This window comes from Orycteropus afer, unplaced genomic scaffold (genome assembly GCF_000298275.1).
Source record: "Orycteropus afer afer isolate SDZICR_OR568_19922 unplaced genomic scaffold, OryAfe1.0 scaffold00564, whole genome shotgun sequence".
NCBI classification, from domain to species: Eukaryota; Metazoa; Chordata; class Mammalia; order Tubulidentata; family Orycteropodidae; genus Orycteropus; species Orycteropus afer.
Window position 1 is genome coordinate 484,178 of NW_006922151.1, and position 6,167 is coordinate 490,344.

Sequence of the window (6,167 nt, forward strand, 5' to 3'; positions counted from 1 at the left end):
TTAAGATTACTGCCATTAAAAATATAAATGCTAAAATCTGTTAGATGTGTACAGAAGTGCTGTACTTGATAGAAGATGGACAGATATATTAAATTTGTTATCTCTGGGAAAACAGTGTGCAACTGCTGTAACTGTGATCCAGAATCCTTTAATTGGAATTCTAAATTTACTAAGTCAAATCCTTTAATGAAAAAACTAGTGTTTTGTGAACATAGATCAAGGATCAAGATGTAAGTCATAGAAAAAAATACAATAGGCCCCAGTGACTGACAGGGATGCCCCACTTAAAAAAATGGGTAAAGGAGATCCTTCTGAAGTATAGAGCCTGCATAGAGAGACATAAAGAAACTTCATCAAACTGTCAGGAAAGCAGAATGTCAGACACATTGTTAAACTCAGAGAAACTAGCAAAGCACAGCTATCTGATAAACATAAATTTCTGGGCATCTAAATCAGTATACTGCTCATGTCAGATGGAAAATGGGAAAATGTCCTTTGGACAAAGAGGAAAAAAAAAAGCAATTATAGGAAGTACCTATCCTAGATATAAATTGTTGTTGTTGTTGTTATGTGCCGTCGAGTCATCCCTGACTCATAGTGACCCCTCCTTGGGTTTCTGAGGCAGCATCACTATGGAAGTAGATTGCCCAACCTTCCTTCCAAGGAGTGGCTGGTGGGTTTGAACCTCCAACCTTCTGGTTAGCAGTCAAGTGCCTTAGGTGCTATGCTACCAGAGCTCCTAGATATAAATAGCAAACCTTATCTGGTATTATTCTATAGGCTCTTATGGAAATTAGTTTGAATTTCTAGGTATTATGAGGGATACACACATGTAAGATATGAATTCTATCCATATAATTATACTTAAGGACACAAACACTTTTAACTCCATTAATGAACTCATGAAAACAAGACCACATAGTAAAAGTTTACCACATTATATACACTTTTCTAAATGCTTTAAAATTTAACTTGTTTAATATACCTGTGAGAAAGGTGTTATTAATTTTCTAATTTTATAAATTAGGGACACAAGCGAAGAGATACTAAGTAAATGGTCTGATGACATGCAGCTACTAAGTGGCAGACCAAAAAACCAAACCAAACTCACTGCTGTCAACCTGGATCTGACTCATAGTGACCCCTCCTTGGGTTTCTCAGGCAGTACCACTATGGAAGTAGATTGTCCAACCTTCCTTCCAAGGAGTGACTGGTGGGTTTCAGCTGCCAACCTTCTGGTGAGCAGTCAAGTGCCTTAGGCACAGATTCAGGAGTTAAAACCAGGCAGTTTGATTTGAGAATATACTTGGTTAGCACATGCTAGAGTCCCTGCCTTGAAGAGAGAAATTAAATCCCATCTTCACTGTCAGAATCAGTACCCAACATCATTCTATCTTGGCTAGGAGAACAGAAACTTCATTCGTGACAACACCTTGAACTCAACATGCACACTATCTGGTGCAATATACACTTACGACCAGGCAATCTACTTCTGTAGAGATACCGTCTCAGAAACCAAAGGAGGGGTCGCTTTGAGTCTGAATCAACTCCATGGCAGTGAGGTGTTTTTTTTTTTTTTTTTTTTTTGTGGTAAACTGTTTATTAGGAGCTTTGGTGGTGCACTGCCTAAGGCACTTGGCTGCTAACCAGAAGATTGGCTGTTCAAACCCACCAGCTGCTCCACAGAAGGAAGATGGGGCAATCTACTTCTGTAAAGATTTACCACCTTGAAAACCCAATGGGGTTTGCTAAGAGTTGGAACTGACTCTGTGGCAGTGAATTTGGTTTGGTGAGTTTCTATTGTTTATGGAGCCCTTAGGTGGTGCAAATGGTTAACCAGTCAGCTGCCAACTGAAAGGGTGAAGGTTTGAGTCCACCCAGAGGGACCTTGAAAGGAAAACTTGTCAGTATTCTTCCAAAAAATCATCCATTGAAAACTCTGAACCGCAATTCTACTCTGACACACATAAGTCTCCAGGAAGCAAAATAGACACTGAGGCAACTGATATTTATATATTGCTTATACAATATGATTTCTTACATCTGGGTAGCACACATAAACATACTCATGTACACACAGTGTTTGTACTTAATCATTTTCCCAGTTGTTCTTACCTCTACCTCAGTTGTTGTCAGAGTAAATAAGAAATACAACATAATGCTGGTGGTCTTTGTTATGAAACAGATTGCTGGACCTTATATACAGAGGCTCAGATTCATTAAGTATAATATGGGCCAAGATGTGTAGTCCCAACTCATTTCCAGATAATGCCAAAGCTGCTAATGCAGGGACTGCACTGTGCTCAGTGCTCTAGTCACCAAAGCTTATTTTTCCCCAAGTGTATTCATGATTTTCTGGTTAGTTTAATTCCCCATTACTGTGTTCTCCATATTCGAGAGTTACATTTCTGAAAAGTCACTGAAACCAGGCCCAACCAACATCTGTTAGACAATGAAATTCATGTTGGTGTATTTGCTTTTGGTGTAAGCCAAACAGTGCAAGAAATAATTCATATCCAGTATATTCTCATGTCATTTTTGCATTAATAATATATTTTACATCAGGGAGTGATCAAAATTTTTGCTATGTTTATATAAGACATTCATTCTATACTTTTTAACCATTATTTTCAAGAAGCCTGCTCTATTCCTTTTATGTATTTTAGTCACCTGGAATATTTGTCATGTTTTTTCATATTACTTCCTGCTTTATTTATTTCACAATGGAAAGGGGGTGGCTTTTGGCATTCATTTGTTCATCATACACTATTGGGGACAAATAAACTACAAAGTAACAGCTAACATAAAAAAAAAGCATAGGATAAGACAAAGATAATGAGTCATAACCCATCATAATAGTAAATATTTAAAAATATACAATAAGAATAACTTTGACTGCTAACCAGAAGGCTGGCAGTTCAAACCAATCGGCCACTCCTTGGAAGGAAGATTGGACAATCTATTTCCATAGAGATAAAGCCTGAAAAACCCAAGGAGGGGTCACTAAGAGTCTAACTGACTCCACGGGAGTGAGGTTTTTTTTTTTTTTTTTTTTTTGGGGGGGTGTTGTTTGTAATAGGAACTTGTGTAATTTTTGACCTTTAAATTCAATTAAAATTTCATTGGAATAAAAATGGAAGCTTGAAAACAGGCTTATGGAGATAGTGTGAAGAAAGCTTGAACTATTATTCAAGCAGTTTCTAAAAATCTTCTGAAACCCAGACTCTGGAAAGATACTAATTGTCAACATAGCAATCATAACACTGGGATTTTCTGACACCAAATCCACTTCCATGTATCCAATTCTGCTCATAACAACCATTTTGGATGGACAGAGTAGGTAAACCCAAAATGTTTCCAAGGCTGTAGAACCTTACAAAAACAGATTGCCTCATTTTTCTCCCATGGAGCAGCTTGTAGTTTTGAACCACCAACCTAATTTTGGTTAGTAGCTGAATACTTTAACCACTACTCCCCTATACACACTGCTGTGGTGTTGGTTCCAATTCATAGTGACCCCTCCTTGAGTTTCTGAGGCAGCATCACTACAGAAGTAGATTGACCAACCTTCTTTCCGAGGAATGGCTGGTGGGTTTGAACCATCAGCCTTCGGGTTAGTACTCAAATGCCTTAGGCACTACACTACCAAAGCTCCCACTACTCCACTAGAGCTTCTTTATCTGACACTACCTACTTGACAATTCAACATTAACAAGAAATAGATGTACAATGGAGAGGAAATTGAAGAGGCAGACAAAGAAGAAAGATACCCTATACATGATAGGTCAATCACTAAAATACTTCCTTCCACTAGGCTATGCTGGAGAGGTCTTGGTATTGTATTGTTCTAGTCAGGTGCCAAAGAGGCAGGGAGGGCACATCTTCTGACCTCCTCTAACCCTATATGCGTACAGTGGAAGACAGGATCACCCTCAGTAGTCCAAGGCCTATTCCTGCAAGGAGAGATATGCTGCCTCCCTCCAGGCTTTTCATCAACCATGACACCAACTGTTCCTCCCAGAGCACTCACCACCTCTCTACTGGGTTTGATAATTTGCAGCAGTGGCCACACAGAACTCACAGATTATGGGCTTTATTAGGGAAGAAACAGGCTACAACTCAAGTTCAGAAATGCACTCAGTCTCTTGCAGCCCGCCATCTCTCAGCTGACAGTCTCTCTGTCTCTCTCCCAGCAGTGTGTGTCTCTCGGTTCCTCTCGCAGCTCCCAGCTGGCAGTGAGAGATTCCTTCTGCTTCTAGGAGGGCTCCTTTTGAGCCTGGCAGAGTGGCAAATTAACCAATCCCAGCATCAGAATTCTACACACCTGAGAAAGAGTGAACTTCCCAGAAAACTACTTTGGGCTCCTCCCAACAGAAATACCACACGTGGATAACTTTAATAATCAGGAGCTACTCAGTTGCTCACGGCAAATTCCACCATAGAGTTTACAAAGACTTATAGCTAGAAAAAGCCACACTATCTAATTTACTACACTGCAGCCCACCCACTGGCTTTTGTAGACATTATCCCTTTTATACTTAAAAAATTAATATCTCCTTCACCATCAGTTTAAGAATAACCACATCCATGAAAGCATGTAAGCCAGCCACTTCATGCCTTTATTTCTCCTCATTGTAAATAGCCAATTTCTAATTTGCCTATCCCTATCAAACCAGTACTCTGAGGAGACAAGCATGGTACTTTCTCTCTGGAGAATTTTCTGTTCTGCTTGGAAAATTTGGGCATCTGCATCCATGAACAAGCAAAGTCCAGCCCAGCATAAACCATCAAATAGCAGCAATTTACACCAGCTCAGTGTCAAACATCTTCCTCTTCATTTGGTCAGGTTCTGGTCAGTTCAGCCCTAGCCATCCCAGCTGGGTCATGGGTACCACCTGCCAAGTTTGGGAGTTACACTCTCCCCTTCACTTCATATCAGCCAGCACCTGCTCTCACATCCTCATTCCTCAGGGACTATTTAAATGCGTATAGACTCACAACTCCTTGCATTTCAGACCAGCCAGCCCTTCTCATCCCCAGCCTCCTTGGCCAGGTCAAAGAGTAACAAACTCAGTCTCTTTTTTCTTTGCTGCACTTCCCACATTTCCACTCAAGTGGACCCAGGTGATCGTAAGTGAGTAGTATACAAGCCCACTACTTCCTGGCTTCCTTTAACTTTCAATGCTGGAAGCAGTTTCTTTCATGCATCATGACTTTCTCGCCCTGATGCACCCAAAATCTATCTGCTTGCTCAAAATTAAAAAAAAAAAGAAAGCCAAGTGGTCTTTTTTTTTTTTTCCTCTCTCTGTAGGTTTTATCTTCAAATGCAAATCTTCTTTTCTATCAGTAGTTCTGGTTGGGGCCCAGGTTTTCTACCTAAACTCCTAATATTCTACATACAGGGCTTAAAACAAAAGCCTGTTTTTCTGCTGGGCAAATTCTATTTCCCCTTTTAACATATCCAATCAAGTATCAGCTGAAGGCAGACTTACATGTTTTTTTTTTTTTTTTTTATCCATACTCCATAATCATTTCTAACGTACAACTAGGTAAGAGAACATGCAGTATCCATAGTACATTCAGATAAATACACAATCCAAAATGTAATCCTTTTGAAACCATTGCAGTTTCATCTTTTCACCTTGATTGGCTTTCCATTTTATGTATATGGCCTTGGACCTTTGGCTGGGTGTAACAAAGGCCTAAGCCTTTGAGTCAATTATCTGCTTTAATGTTGTTTTGTTGTTAGGTGCTGTCGAGTCTTTTGAGACTCATAGCGACACCATGCACAGCAGAGTGAAACACCACCTGATCCTGTACCAGCTCCATGATCCTTGCTATACTTGAGCCCATTGTCGCAACCACCATGTCAATCCATCTTGTTGAAGGCCTTCCCCTCCTTCATCGACCCTCCACCTTACTAAGCATGACATCCTTCTCCAGGGAATGATCTCCTCTGACAACATGACTAAAGCAGGTGAGATGAAATCTGGCCATCCTCGCTTCCAAGGAGCATCTCAGCTGCATTTGCTCCAGGACAGATCTGTTAGTTCTTTTGGCAGTCCATGGTACTTTCAGCATTCTTTGCCACACCACAACTCAAAAGCATCACCTCTTCTTCAGTCTTCCTTATTCATTGTCCAGCTCTCACATGCATATGAGGTGAT